This window comes from Marmota flaviventris, chromosome 2 (genome assembly GCF_047511675.1).
Source record: "Marmota flaviventris isolate mMarFla1 chromosome 2, mMarFla1.hap1, whole genome shotgun sequence".
NCBI classification, from domain to species: Eukaryota; Metazoa; Chordata; class Mammalia; order Rodentia; family Sciuridae; genus Marmota; species Marmota flaviventris.
Window position 1 is genome coordinate 204,107,567 of NC_092499.1, and position 14,429 is coordinate 204,121,995.

The window sequence follows — 14,429 nt, forward strand, 5'->3', positions numbered from 1 at the left end:
GGCCGGGGAACACGCTAAGGCGACCCACCACCGAAGGACGCCGGGCATAGCCATCAGGACAAGCCCCGGGCAGCGGGCCCCCAAAGAGGGAATGCGGCAAGGCCGGCCAAGCACACCCCTCTGGCCCGCCCGGCGCAGCCCCGCGGCCCCGCGGCCAAAACCCGTGAGAGAGAGGGAGAGGGAGAGGGAGAGGCAGCGGGAGAAAAATAACACAGGAGTCCCGGCGACCGACCCAGACGGGGCCAAGCGAAGCCCGTGGCGGCGAAGGAACCGCTCAGACTGCCACCCGAGGCGCCCGCGGCCCGGACCGAGCAGGGAGAGAAGACAACCGACACACACACAAAAAGCCTGCCGGTCCAGTATACCGCCAACGGGCCACAACGGCCCAGCCCAGCGCGACCGAGACAGTTCCGCTGGCGCCGCCCAACTCCTGGATCTCTGTCTCGGCCACCGCCACCGAATATCACGCCTTGGCGACTTCCGAGGATCAGACGCTCCCATGAAAGCGGCCACCAGGTGGAGCTCGACAACCGTCAACCAAATCAGGCGGAAGGGACGCGGAACCTCGGGCGGCGTCAGCGGGATCCGCTCCGCAGGGGTCGTAGAGAGTCACCCGGACACATCCCACCAGCCGGGTCGCCCCGCCAGGGCCCCCCACAGCGGCGGGCGCGAGACGCAGGCAGATCGGCCCAGCACCCCTAGAGAATCCGGCCGGGGACACGGGCGGTGTGGGACTTCAAAACCGAAACCACCACGGTGAAGCCACTATCAGACGGGCAGATTGCTAGGCCACGGTCGGATCCATCCACAGAATGGAGGAATTGACAGAAACGTGTAAAAACCCGTTGAAATCGGTTGCTTGGGAATTTGATCTGCTGGTCTTTGGGCTTGGTGTTTCCGCCTGTTTCTGTACCCAAAAAAAAAAAAAAAAAAAAACCGGAAGATGAACAGCCTCTGAGAATCCTTCCTCCTCTGTCTGTGTCTGTGGTTCAGTGCCAGAGGGCCGGCCTAGCACATAGGAGGCACTGGGTTTGAGCCTTAGCGTGGCATACAAAAAGGAACACAGTCAAGAGAAGGCGTGCTGTCCACCTACAACTACTCTAAAAAAGAAAAAAGAAAAAAAAAGAATGCTGACCATAATAGGAAAAAGGATTCTTCCTTGTGGAGTTCTATTTTGTCTGGCCACATTTTATATACATATATAAGCATTTTTTTTTATTTTTTTAAGAGAGAGTGAGAGAGAATTTTAATATTTACTTTTTAGTTTTCGGTGGACACAACATCTTCGTTTGTATGGGGCGCTGAGGACCGAACCCGGGCCGCACGCAACCAGGCGAGTGCGCTGCCACTTGAGCCACATCCCCAGCCCCTTTTTTAACTTTTACTTATTTTTCTTTTTTAAAGACAAAAGAAGGAGAGGGAGGGAGGGAGGGAGGGAGGGAGAGAGAGAGAGAGAGAGAGAGAGAGAGAGAGAGAGAGAGAGAGAGAATTTTTTAATGTTTGTTTTTCAGTATTCAGTGAGCACAACATCTTTATTTTATTTTATGTGGTGCTGAGTATAGAACCCAGCGCCCCGCGCATGCCAGGGGAGCGCGTTACCACTTGAGCCTCATCCCCAGCCCATTAATTCTTATCTGTATTTGTGTTTTTATTTACCAATTTTTTTTTTTCATCTTGTGAAAACAGATCAACTTTAATTTCAGCACCTGAAGCTATCCAAGGGTATGCTCTATAAAGGTCATGGGACTGTTGTACACATTCAATAAAGTGACAACTCTGCCATACCACTTAGTATCTCACAATCAGGAACATACTTTTGAATTGCTTAAACAGAATCCACAGAATTAAAACAAAATCAGAAGCCATCCACAGTTATACTGATTGTCAATTACAAGTTTTACAATTAATACTTGATATAACAGTCAATATATAGCAGGGGATATTGAAATGATTTCAGACTCTCATCCAGTTGTATTCGATTGGGAAGGTTTCTTGAATGGGGATAAAACTGGCCAAAGATAGATACAACCAGGATCAGACCAGCAAGTAAAAGTTCTACCACAGTTTCTGTGGTTTCCACTTTTTTTTTCTTTGTCAGTTAAAAGTGAACAGTGAGAATTAAATACTTATCTTTACATATACACAAGGTATGCTGTGAAGCATATTTGCTTACAAACATATAAAAATACTTGTTGAATAGTTCAATAAGAAAATAATGCACAAAAGTACATAGCAAAAACATTAACCATCTGTGACTCTGGAAAGCTCAATTCCGTGTTTTATATGACAGCAAACAAAAACAACTTTAGTTTTTTTGGAATGCCTTAAACCTGAAATACTTGAAAAGGAAGACAGACAGAAATCATTCATTCTTATCCTTAGCATGGCTGTGAAAGAGTTAAATTAAGAAACCAAGTACACATTGAGATGCCCAAGTCCAGAATGAGTCCAAATATTTGGCCACATAGAACACTATCATCTTCAAGAGGAGGAGTCATCACAGGCTTGATAAGCAGTTTTTTGTTTTTTTTTTTAAAGAGAGAATTTTTTAATATTTATGTTTTAGCTTTCGGCGGACACAACATCTTTGTATGTGGTGCTGAGGATGGAACCCGGGCCGCACGCATGCCAGGCGAGCGCGCTACCACTTGAGCCACATCCCCAGCCCCGAGAAGCAGGTTTTAATCCATAAATACAATAGGTATTTTGGTATTTTGGCCACTGGGAAACAAAAGCTGTAGTATCAAGAAAGGTCTGATATGTCTCAATTTTGTAAACTCCGTTCAGTGTATTTAAGGTTATGTAAGGTTGACATCAAAATCTTTAAAGATAGGCAAAAAATTCATATTAAAAAAAACAACCCTCCTGTGGATGTTAGAATAACAGTAGGTAATATGATTCCAGAAGTTAAAAATTATTTCACAACCTAAAACTTCAGCTTAGCAAACAGCTTAGGTTGCACAACTGATTCATCCCTATTAAGATGCAAGCCCTTAAAAGAAGAATATGTCTGTATATGTAGACATGTATTTAGAAAGAATCAGATCATCTTTGAAGCAGCCTTAGTGTTTCCTTTAAATTGGTCTGGAAAGGATTAGCCGGCTTCTTGGTCTAAGGCTAACACGGTGATCATTTGTCTAAGGCTAGAAAGGTACCAACATGAGGTAAACCATCAGGAGAGGAGGAGGAGATGAGGGCTTTTCCTGGGAGTTGGTAGCTAAAATTCAAGGGATTCTTAGAAAATGACACAATGGCAGCCTTTCTTGTCTTTTTCTTTCCGAGTTGGTTCCGGTGAAGGAGGACATTCTTGCTCTTGAAATTTCCTTATAACCCGGACAAGTTCATGAAAGGCTTGATCTACATTCATCCTCATCTTTGCTGATGCCTCCATGTATGTTACTTTAAGTTGCCATGCTAACTGCTGTCCTTCCTCCTGTGTAACCTGTCTTTGATGATCCAGGTCTGCTTTATTACCAATTAAAATCATTGGAAACTCATCACGATCCTTTACTCTGAGAATCTGTCTTTGAAACGTATAGATTTCTTCAAAACTGCGGAGCCCAGCCGGGCCGGGCCGCGCCGAGCCGCGCCGAGCCTCCGCCGCCGCCCGCCCTAGGCCCGGCTTCGGGGACGTGTGCGGACGGGCGGGGGTCCCGAGCGCCGGGAGCTGCCAGGAAGGACTCTGGGCGCGGCAGCAAGCCCCGGGGCTGACTTGGTGCCGCCCGAGGCGCAGAGAAGCCGACTGAGCGCAGGGGTCAGGGGCTGTAGCGGCCGGGGACTGGCTCCTCTGAGCTTCTCCGCAGCGCCTGCGGAACGCAGCCTCCACCGCCGCTACAAATGGCCGTCTATTTACCTATCTATTTACCTGAGTTTTTTGTTGTTTTTTGAGCATTTTCTTAAACCGCAAGTCATTTTCCATTGGGTCACAGAGCCAAATTTTACGTTTAGGCACTTGGTAATAAGAAGCTATAACAGGGCTCTAAGAGCGGTTGCCTTGGCTAAAAAGCGTGGGCCCTTGTCCCAGAGCGAAACAACAACAACAACAACAACGGGGGGGGGGGGGGGGGGACAAAAAGCCAAAAAAAAAAAAAAGAATCAAACAAATAATCCAATCAATCCATGGGCCAAGGACCTGAACAGATACTTCTCAGAAGTGGATTAAGACGCTCCTATAAAAGCGGCCACCAGGGGGAGCTCGAAAACCGTCAACAAAATCAGGCGGAAGGGACGCGGAACCTCGGTCGGTGTCAGCGAGATCCGCTTAGCAGGGGTCGTAGAAAGTCACCTGGACACGTCCCGCCAGCTGCCCACCCCACCCCCACCCCCACCCCACCCCCCACCCCGCGCCAGGGTCCCCCGCAGCAGCAGGAGGCGCCGGCAGTCTGCCCAGCACCCCTAGAGAATCCGGCGGTGTGGGACTTCAAAACCGAAACCACCACGGTGAAGCCACAATTAGTCAGGCCGACTGACTGATAGGCCACGGTTGGATCCATCCAGACTATGTAGGAATTGACGGAAACATGTAAAAATCAGTTTGAAATCGGTTGCTTGGGAATTTGATCTGCTTGTCTTTGGGCTTTGTGTTTCCTGCTTTTTCAGTACAAAAAAAAAAAATTGGAAGATGACCAGCCTCTGAGAATCCTTTCTTGTCTAGGGGCTGTCTGTGTCTTTGGGTCAGTGGCAGAGGACCGGCCTAGCACAGAGTTTGAGCCTTAGCACGCCATACAAAAAGGAACAAATCGAAAGAAGGTGTGCTGTCCACCGACAACGTACTACGAAACAGAAAAAAAAAAAAAAAAAGAATACTAATCATAATAGGAAAAAGGATTCTTCCTTGTGGAGTTCTATTTTGTCTGTTTGGCCATTTTATCTTTTTATTTCTTTCTTTCTTTCTTTTTTTTTTTTTTTTTTTTTGTTGTTGTTGTTGTATTTTTATTTTTATTGATCTATCAATATCACGGAGCCAAATTTTACATTTAGGCACTTGGTAATAAGAAGCTGTAACAGGGCTCTAAGTGAGGGTGCCTTGGCTAAAAAGCATGGTCTGTTGCCCTAGACTGAAACACCACATGCTCTGGGATAAATCAAGCTGGAGAAAGCTTGCCATCTCTACCTTCATTTTTATCTGTGTGCACATATTACGCACTGTTTCATCTAAGAAGTAGCAGTGCAACCAATATCTATCAGCCCTAAATGGACCCAACCCCTGCCCTCCCCAGCCACACAGGAGACCACAGTCTGAGCAAGAGCACTTCATGGTGTTGTCAGTCTGGTGTTGTGGCTCAATGGTACAGCACTTACCAAGTACGTATGAGGCACAGGGTTCAATCCCAGCACCACATTAAAATCATCATCATCACCTAAATAAACAAAATAAACATATGTATTTATTTATCTGTTTATTTATTGGAGGAGGCCTGTAACCAGGGATTGAACTCAGTGGCACTCACTGACTGCTGAGCCACATCCCCTAGCCCTACCTATCTAGTATGTTACTTAGAGACAGGGTCTCACTGAGTTGCTTAGTGTCTCACTTTTGCTGAGGGTGGCTTTAAACTCTCGATCCTCCTGCCTCGGCTGTGTGTGTGTGTGTGTGTGTGTGTGTGTGTGTGTGTGTGAGAGAGAGAGAGAGAGAGAGAGAGAGAGAGAGAGAGAGAGAGAGAAGCGTGTCTGGGATGACAGGCATAGGCCACTGTACCCAGTCACTTATTTATTTTATTTTCAGTATGACTTCAAGGTACACACAAGACAATCACTGCCAGGCGTAGGAGGAACATAGCACATTGATAAACAGTCAGATGTTTGAGGAAGCATTCAACAATCTTAAGGTAGTGTGCAAGTCTTTCAATAACCTCAAAATACCTACATGAGGGTTGGGATTGTAGCTCAGTGGTAGAGTGCTTGCCTTGCATTCGTGAGGCCCTGGGTTCCATCCTCAGCACCACATAAAAATAAATAAATAAAAATAAAGATATTGTGTCCATCTACAGCTAGCTGAAAAATAAATAAATGGATGAATGAATAAATAAATACCTACATGAAAACCAGAGAGAATTAAAAGAAAAGATGGATAAATCTATTATGGCAAAGAGGCGAGAACACTCATCCCTTAGCAGCTGACGACTTAGGCCATAAATAAATAATCAGTAACAAAGGACAGCAGAACTACATCGCGAACAACCCACACCTAATGGGCATGTTCAGAACACTGCAAGGCCACCACCACACAGCAGACATTCTTTTAAAGCGAATACGGAATGTTTACCAAAGTTGACCGTAGAATGGAACATAAACCAAATCTCCACAAAGTCTAAAAGATGAAATCACACCACAACTCTTCTCTGAACAACACAAAAGTAAGCTGGAGGTCGGGCATGTTGGCCACTGCCAGGAGTCATTTCAAGAACCGGATTAAACCCAAAGAAAGTATAAACCTGTAGATTCACAAATCTCAGGGAGAAATAGCAGCATCCATCTTTCACAAACTCTTGAGAGGGGCAGGTCAGGGGTCAAGGTGAGATTGAAATACCCCCAACAAAGTGTCAACTTTATCAAACCAGTAGCCTAGAGAGAGCAGGTACTTGTACTATTCCTTCTCGGTGCCATTGTGGTTTTTCTTTGGGGGGGGGGGGGGAGGGGTGGTTCCAGCCTCTTTGGGTTCCTACCACTTTGTCTGCAAGGGAAAATTTGTTTTCTGTCAGGATGGGGTGCCAGTTATCAGGACGGGCGGGGAAGTAAGATTCTTACACTAAACCGGGCTTGCTTGGGGGCAGGTCTCAGTTCTAATTTACATAACAAAAGGCAGTGCAAAGTCTCTCCCACTGCCCCTGAAGGAAGAAAAATGTGGCCTCTCCAGGCTGTTCACAATTCCCAACCTGTTTCAAATTCCAGTATGGTTTCGCGTATCTGTTTTAAGGGTCAGTTTGTCTCTCTAACTCTGCATTTATGCTGACCGATTGGTTTAAAACTAAACTAAGAGGTTAATTTGAATATCATTTGTTTCACAGCATTGGTTCAATGTGTCCACCAGCATTTAATTTCTCTCTCCTGATGTTCCTTAGTAATCTGATTGCTTTGGCCTCCTTCTCCTGGATCATGTGTAACTTGCCCCCCTTTGGTATAAAAAGAAACCTAGGAGGAGATTGATCCTAAAGAAAAGGGGTGCTCCACTAAGTGAGAAACTGAAAATCAAGCGAGAGAGAGAGAGAGAGAGAGAGAGAGAGAGAGAGAGAGAGAGAGTGTAAGTTATAGAGAGAGAAGGGGAGAGTCTCTTGTACTTCGGGGTTTTTGTTTGTCTGTCTGTCTGTTTGTTTCTTTGTTTGTTTGTTTGTTCTCTAATAATTACAGTGTTTCAATTGGAAGCTCTGCCCTGGGTAATTCTTTCCAATTCTTAGAAAGTAGTAACTGTGGTTATGTTCATTTCTGTTAATGATCCATTCTTCCTGCCTCTTAAATTCATTGATCACCCAGAACTTTTTTGTTTGGGGCAGGAGGGGGCCAGGTGCTTGAGAGAATTTTTTTTTTTTTTCCTGTGTCATTTGAATGGAGATTTGGACCTCTGACTAAGAGTAGAGTTTTCCTAGAGAAAAGAGAAGAGCTCTAAGGGAAAAGCAGGGGGATTAGATTTAAAAAAAAAAAAAAAAAAGGCCTTTTGAAACCAAACTATTGTTAGGTAAAACTGCTTACTCTTTGCCGTGAATGAGAAGAATCTTAAAATATGTGATATGTTTGGGTCAGTCCAATGTGTCTTTGCGATGATTCATCATCTGAAGTGGCACCCCCTTTCTCCACTGAAAAGTCTTAACTGGGCCTCTTCAGAAATCTTCACCCAGACTGGTTTTAGGTCTGTCAGCCCGAAGAGTCTCTGCCAAAGAATTCAAGGTGGATAAACTTCCTATTTTCGTGTCACCCTGTTTACTTGGCCACTGGCCGAGAAGATACCAGCACTCCCCCTTACTAGTTTTTCACAAACATATCCAGAATAGTACTTTGAAGAAATGTGCAAACAAGGCCTCTGGCCTTGAGCTGGACTTCACAGAGATGTCTACAGGTTTAAGATACGAGAAGAAGTTACCAACTGGACTCCATGGTAACAGCTGGCAGGGGGAGACTAGACAGGGGAGAAGAAGCTCTCCCCTTCTCAGGTGTTGTCCTCGAGGGGTTAACATGCCCAGAACAGTGAGAGAAAAAGCTGCTTTTATGTGAACTTCTGCTGACCATGAGTTTCTGAGCCCCTCCCCTTACATGCTCGGTAGAAAACTCTGAGACTACCTGAACTCAGGGGATTAATTCATTACAGCAAAAGCCAGCCGTGTCCTCTGAACTTGGCTGCAGCCAAATAAAACCGTTTTCCTGCTCTGTTCGGTCGGTGCCTTGCCTCATTTGTCCCTACAACACATCCATGTAAGGAAGACTTTATCAAACCAGTAGCCTAGGTAAAGCAGGTTCCAGGTTGCTTTTTGCCACCACCACCACCACCACCAACAACAACAACAACCCCTCCCCCCTTTCGCCCCCCCCCCTTCTTTGCAACTGAGAGATAAGATCCAGCTAACATGGGTCACTCTATATGCAATGAATACCAATAATTTCTTCTGATTTTTTTTAACTACATACAAACAAACAAACCAAAAACCATGAAAAGTATAAACTATGTTACTGAGAATCAAGAAGAGTAATTCACTCATGTAAATTCAGAAATTCGTAAGGGTGGCTGTGGTTTCTGTCTGTTGCTGTTGTTGTCCTTTTTGTCTTTTTTAAAAAAAATTTTCTCCCAACTGTCAAATCAAGGAACTGGGGGGGGGGGAGGTGGGGGGGGGGTCAGAAAGAAAATGTAACAGGGGTCCACTTTATATGCTTTGAGTATAAGTCTCACTGCTCAGCCACTGAGGCTCATGTTAAAACCCATATCCTTTTTCCTTTCTCTTTTTCCTTCCCTCCCCCTCCCTAATCGTAGGTGAAGGCTATATTGACTTTCAGGGTCGGTTATCTGCCCATTGGCTAACAAATATTTAGAATTTCCATCCAGAAAATCACTTTTCTGTTTGATAACCTTGTTAGGCCTCGAACAACAGAGTGTCAGCAGAGTCGTCAGAGTTTTGTTGCTGTAAAGGTTCAGTTCTTATGTTTTCTTATTATAATAAATTCCCCCTCTTCCTTCTGAGATGCTTTGCCTCTGAGCAACACCCCCCCCAACACCTACCCCCCCTTCTCTCTCTCTCTCTCTCTCTCTCTCTCTCTCTCTCTCTCTCTCTCTCTCTGTCTCTCATTACCGCAGGGCTCCATAAGTTGCTGAGGCTGTGTTAGTCTTGTGATTCTCCTGAATCACCCCACATGTCTGTCACTGGAGATGTGTGCACATCTGGGGACTAGAGTAGTATGCTGTGTGTGAGAGATTATTTTATTCTTCAAAAGTCGGTACACTTAAAGACATATAGGTTTCCTACATGAGAGGTCACCAATTAGTGCCCTTTTTATTAGAACGTGTATTGTATCGAAGCTCTAAACTTATCCCATAGTCAGTGACACATGTGGAAGTTCTAACATATGCATTCGCATTCGGTGTAACATTCAGATTTAAAAAAAAGAAAAAAAAGATCTGTGCTTGGGGCTGGGGATGCGGCTCAAGTGGTAGCCCGCTCACCTGGCATGCGTGCGGCCCGGGTTTGATCCTCAGCACCACATACTAACAAAGATGTTGTGTCCACCGAAAACTAACTAACTAACTAACTAACTAACTAACTAACTAAATAAATATTTAAAAATTCTCTCTCTCTCTGTCTCTCGCTCTCACACTCTCTCTAAAAAAAAGTTTAAAAATAAATAAATAAATAAAAAGATCTGTGCCATTAATGACCAGTTTTCACATCTGTTAGTTTTAATTGAGTAAGTAAGGGTTTGGTGATCGTTTGTTGAAAGAATACTCCTGTACCAGGTGAGTGGCACTGTTTTCTGAACGCATAAGAGTATTTGTCCACTTGAGTCCAAGCTGTTCACCTAGGTCCAACTGTTGGTGAGCAAAAACCACATCGTGGCAGTTATCTGGCCAGAGTCATAGATTCTGAACGTGGCTTCCAAAGTCAAAGGTCAATGAATGTACGTAGGACTTCTAGGCAATGTGATGTGAAGATCTCTGGGCTTGTTGTACAATAAATATGTCTGTGTTCCTTCAGCATTGAAGGAAATGTATTCATTCTAGAATGCAAAGCTTGGGCTAGGGTTTTAGCTCGGTAGTAGACCACTTGCCTGGGACGTGTGGGGCGCCGGATTCGATCCTGAGCACCACAGAACCCAAAACAAAGGGGCACACAAGCAAATAGGGTAAAGATAGTGTGTCCATCCATCTACAACTCAAGAAATTAAAGGGGAAAATAATTAAAATGCAAGTTTTAGCCAGGCATGGGTTGGGGGTTCATGTCTGTCCTCCCCCCCCCCCCCCCAGAGGATCAGGAGGAGCTTGAGAGAAGGATTGTAAGCTCATAGCGAGAGAAAGTAACCTCGCGAGACCCCTGTCTCCAAAAGAAAAGTTGTGATAGTAAAAGCAAATGGGACTCCGTTTTGTTTTATGTCTCCATTCTGTAAAACAACCAGGCCAAGTAGAAGGGTGATGACTGGGGCAAGATGTTCTTTTCCTTGTGCTATAGAAACCTTTAAGAACACGGAACTACGTGATGGGACATTGTTTCTGTAACTAGCCCATAACGGGGGGGGGGGGGGGGGGGGGCTATGCTTCTGTCACTGGAGTGGCTAGGCTGATTGTGATTGGCTGAGCGTCCCTCCGCCTGACTTCACTCTCCCGCTTCTGTAACATGGCTTGCTTGCATTAGCTAGACGCCCCCTCCCCCCAAAACGTCCCTTTTGCAGGTTTCAGGCTTATAAGGGGCACCCTTGCAATTGTTTGGGGCTGGCCAGGGGAACAGCTTTATGTTCTTCTGCTCAGTCGCCACTACTTGTGCTTTAATAAAGGCTTGATTCCTTTCTACGTGAGTGGTCTGGAAGTCAGTTTTTGAAACCCTGGGACCAAGCTTTAACTAGAACAAGCAAGCAAGCCAGAAAACAAATGAATAGATAGATAGATAAATTGAATATGGGGATGTGGCTCAGTCAGTGGTCAAGTGAGCGCTTCTGGGTTCAACTCATAAATCAATGGATTTACCAAAAATGTATAAAAATATCTGTATAAAAAAGGGATGTTGGTTTAGCTCAGTGGTAAACTGTGTCTGTGTTCAGTCCCCAGTTCCAGGCTCCAGTCAGAAACCAGCCCCTGTGTGAGGGGCTGGTTTTTAGTTCCATCCCCACCAAGGAAACCCTGACATGAGTATGGGGAGCCTTATTTGTCTATTGGATGCCAAGGGTAGAGTGATTTCCATCTTGATCTGCCCCCCCCCCCCCCGCTTTTTTTTTGTGTGTGTGTGTGTGAGCAAGGTCTCTTCTAGTGTCTTGATTTTATTTATTTATTTATTTATTTATTTGGCCTAGTTGGAAACAATGCCTTTGTGTTATTAGTTTCTTTTTATCTGGAGCCGAGGATGGAACCCAGGGCCTCGAATATGCTAGGCGAGCACTCCAACGCTGAGATATAAAGGACCCCAGCCCATCCCAGCCCAGCACGGCAGTCTTCAATTTTTTTTTTTTTTTTCCTTTCCCGTGGGCACTTTGAGATGAGATTTCCTTGCCTGTTTTGGTTGTTTGAGTCTCTCTTTGTTCACTACTTTTGTTTCTTTTGTGATGCTAGGCTGGGGAAGAGACCCAGGGCCTTGGGCATTGGTCCACAAACGGTCTTGATTGCTGGGCAACACCCTCACCTTTTTTCCTTTGTCTCTTCCCTTCCCCAGAAAGTAAACCCAGGAAGGGCCCCCCTCTCCTTCTCCCAGGCCCAAATTCATCCTGTTTGGGTTTTGTGCGCAGACCGGTACACACTAGACACACACACACACACACACACACACACACACACACAGGAAACATCACTGTTTTGTTTTTGTTTGTTTCTCTCTTAACCTCATCCAGGCCCTCCCTCATAACTCTCAGGGGTGGGGGAAGGTGTTTACTATGGACCTCTAGTGGTGACAGCCTTGGGAGGGACTACTGCTGGGGAATTGGAGTGAGTGGGATGGGGGAAGTGTGGATTATAGTTCAAATTCCAAGGGTCGGGCAGAGGCACAGAAGCTATCTCCTAGGTGGGGCATGTTAAAGGCTAAGGAAAGTGATCAGATACCAGGGGTGAAAGCGATATGTCCTCCCCGCCCCCCAGTGCTTCCGGGGGACTTTACTGTATGGGGGAGGGGGGGCGGGGGAACAACCGCACTGAGGCCCGTGCCCATCTGTCTTTCCAGGGACTCAGTAGGCTGAGGGAAGAGAGGAAGATATGACGCGGCGGCTTGCAGCTTAGTGATCTCTATATGGATATAGATATACATATCTAAGTCTGTCTGTCTGTCTCTCTCTCTATCTATCTATGTCTACACATGTAGATAGATTATATCTAAACTGGAAATGGAACTCAGGCAGGCCTTCCAAAATGACGGTAGCTTTGCGCCACCTAGCGTTCAGTGACTGCAACTAACGAGGCTGCCCTTTTCAGACCACAGACCACTCACTGTGGACTCCCAAGTTCCACAGGGTGGAAACCCGTCGCTATGCACATTCTCGTGTATATGCTTGTGTTTCTGACCCGGTGGCAAGATGAGATCCGACTGAAGAAGCCAAGCAAGCCTAAAACGTGTGTCCCACCTTCACCACTCCTAAGTGTGGAGGATTAGCTGACTGAGAAAGCCTTAGGGGAGGGAGCAGCTTCGGTCCCATAGGGGACAGTTGGGGAAGGCAAGGACCCTGAGTAGCTGCACAGTTGCTCTGGGATCCAATTTTACCTGTAGAACTACTCGGCGCTACATAAACCTCAGCCAGCCAGCCAGCCTGTGCTGCATTTTGTCCTGTCTTTATTGGTATTAGGTACTTTCCAGAAGAAATGGGGGGGGGGGGGGGATTTCCCATCTCGTGTCAAGAGTCTCCCGGGACCGAATCCTCCTTGTCCATGCTTTCCTTGAAGATCCTTTAGAGATTCTTCACTTCGAGATGGACGGATGTGTGTGCTGCTGCAGGTTTGACAGCCATCCGGGAGGAAAAACAACCACCAAAAAAAAAAAAAAAAAAAAAAAAAAGTGTCCCAAATCATCTTTGTCATCATTCCACCATCCTTGGAAGAAGGAAGTCGATCCAAAAGTCCTGGAAGAGAACAGTAAGAGTAGTGAAAGATCAGAATGGTAGGACCGTGTCCAGCAACCACCACCTCAGCTACTCACCAGAGAAGGTGAGGTCCTGGGAGTACTCAGGCAACCTCCAGAGACCTTGAGCTTTAACCAGCAAATAGAGAAAGGAGAGAGGGAAGGGGAAGGACACCCCCCGCCACCCCATGTGATAACACCACCACAGGGTTTATCACAGACTGAGATAGGATGTTGTCTCCTTTGATGTTAGCCAACATGAGCAATCAAGGGACACTCCCTCTCAAAAAAAAAAAAAAAAAAAAAAAAAAAAAAAATTGAGGTGTAACTCCGTGGTGGTGGTTAGGTACTTCTGGATTCAATCCAGTGGAAATCATATCACCTTTCTTCCCTGTTTTAGGCAGACTTATCTGTCCTTGAGTCCACGCCCAGCGTAGTCTTGAAGTCACATAGACTTTGGAGACCAGAGGATGTCAGAAATGACTCTTATCAAAAGTAAGAAGCCGAATTACAACTGCGGCCAGGAAGAAGTGCAAGGTGGCCTTTGAATCTCCTCTACAAAACCTCCTGTTGTTGCTGACGTGCAGAAGAGTCCCTGTGTTTTTGCTTTGCCAGTGCTGCCATAAGCCTTTTTTCCTGTGTCTCAAGGCCTTGCCATCCTTATTGGATTGGGCCAAGCTTTCAGCATCAGGAAGAGAGAGAGAGAGAGAGAGAGAGAGAGAGAGAGAGAGAGAGAGAGAGAGAGAGAAAGGCCGGGGGAGGGGGAGCAAATATTAAAAAAAAAAAAATCAAGAACAAAAATAAAGAAAAGTAACCGAAAGGAAGCACCACCAGCACCAGCACCAGCAGGAAAGAAACAGTGAAGCAAAAGTGAAAGAAAGGAAGGAGGGAAGGAGAGAGGGAGCGAGCGAGAGTTGAGTTGGTGGGCAAGGAAGGACAGAAATGCACAAACACTCAAGAGCACCCCCCCCTGGCTGTGACATTCCTCTCCAGGTACTGACCACCAAGAGAAGAAAAAGCCCAGACCCACACAAGTAATGATTTGATGCATGCAATTAAAACTGAACTCCCGATTAGGAAAGAATGTCCCCACTTGAAATAAGGAATATTCGTGGAGTCATCCTACCGCCACTTATAGCTAAAAAGAAACCATTGACAAATTAACTTGGGCGGGGGGGGGGATGGGGGGAGGAAGAGGAAGAGGAG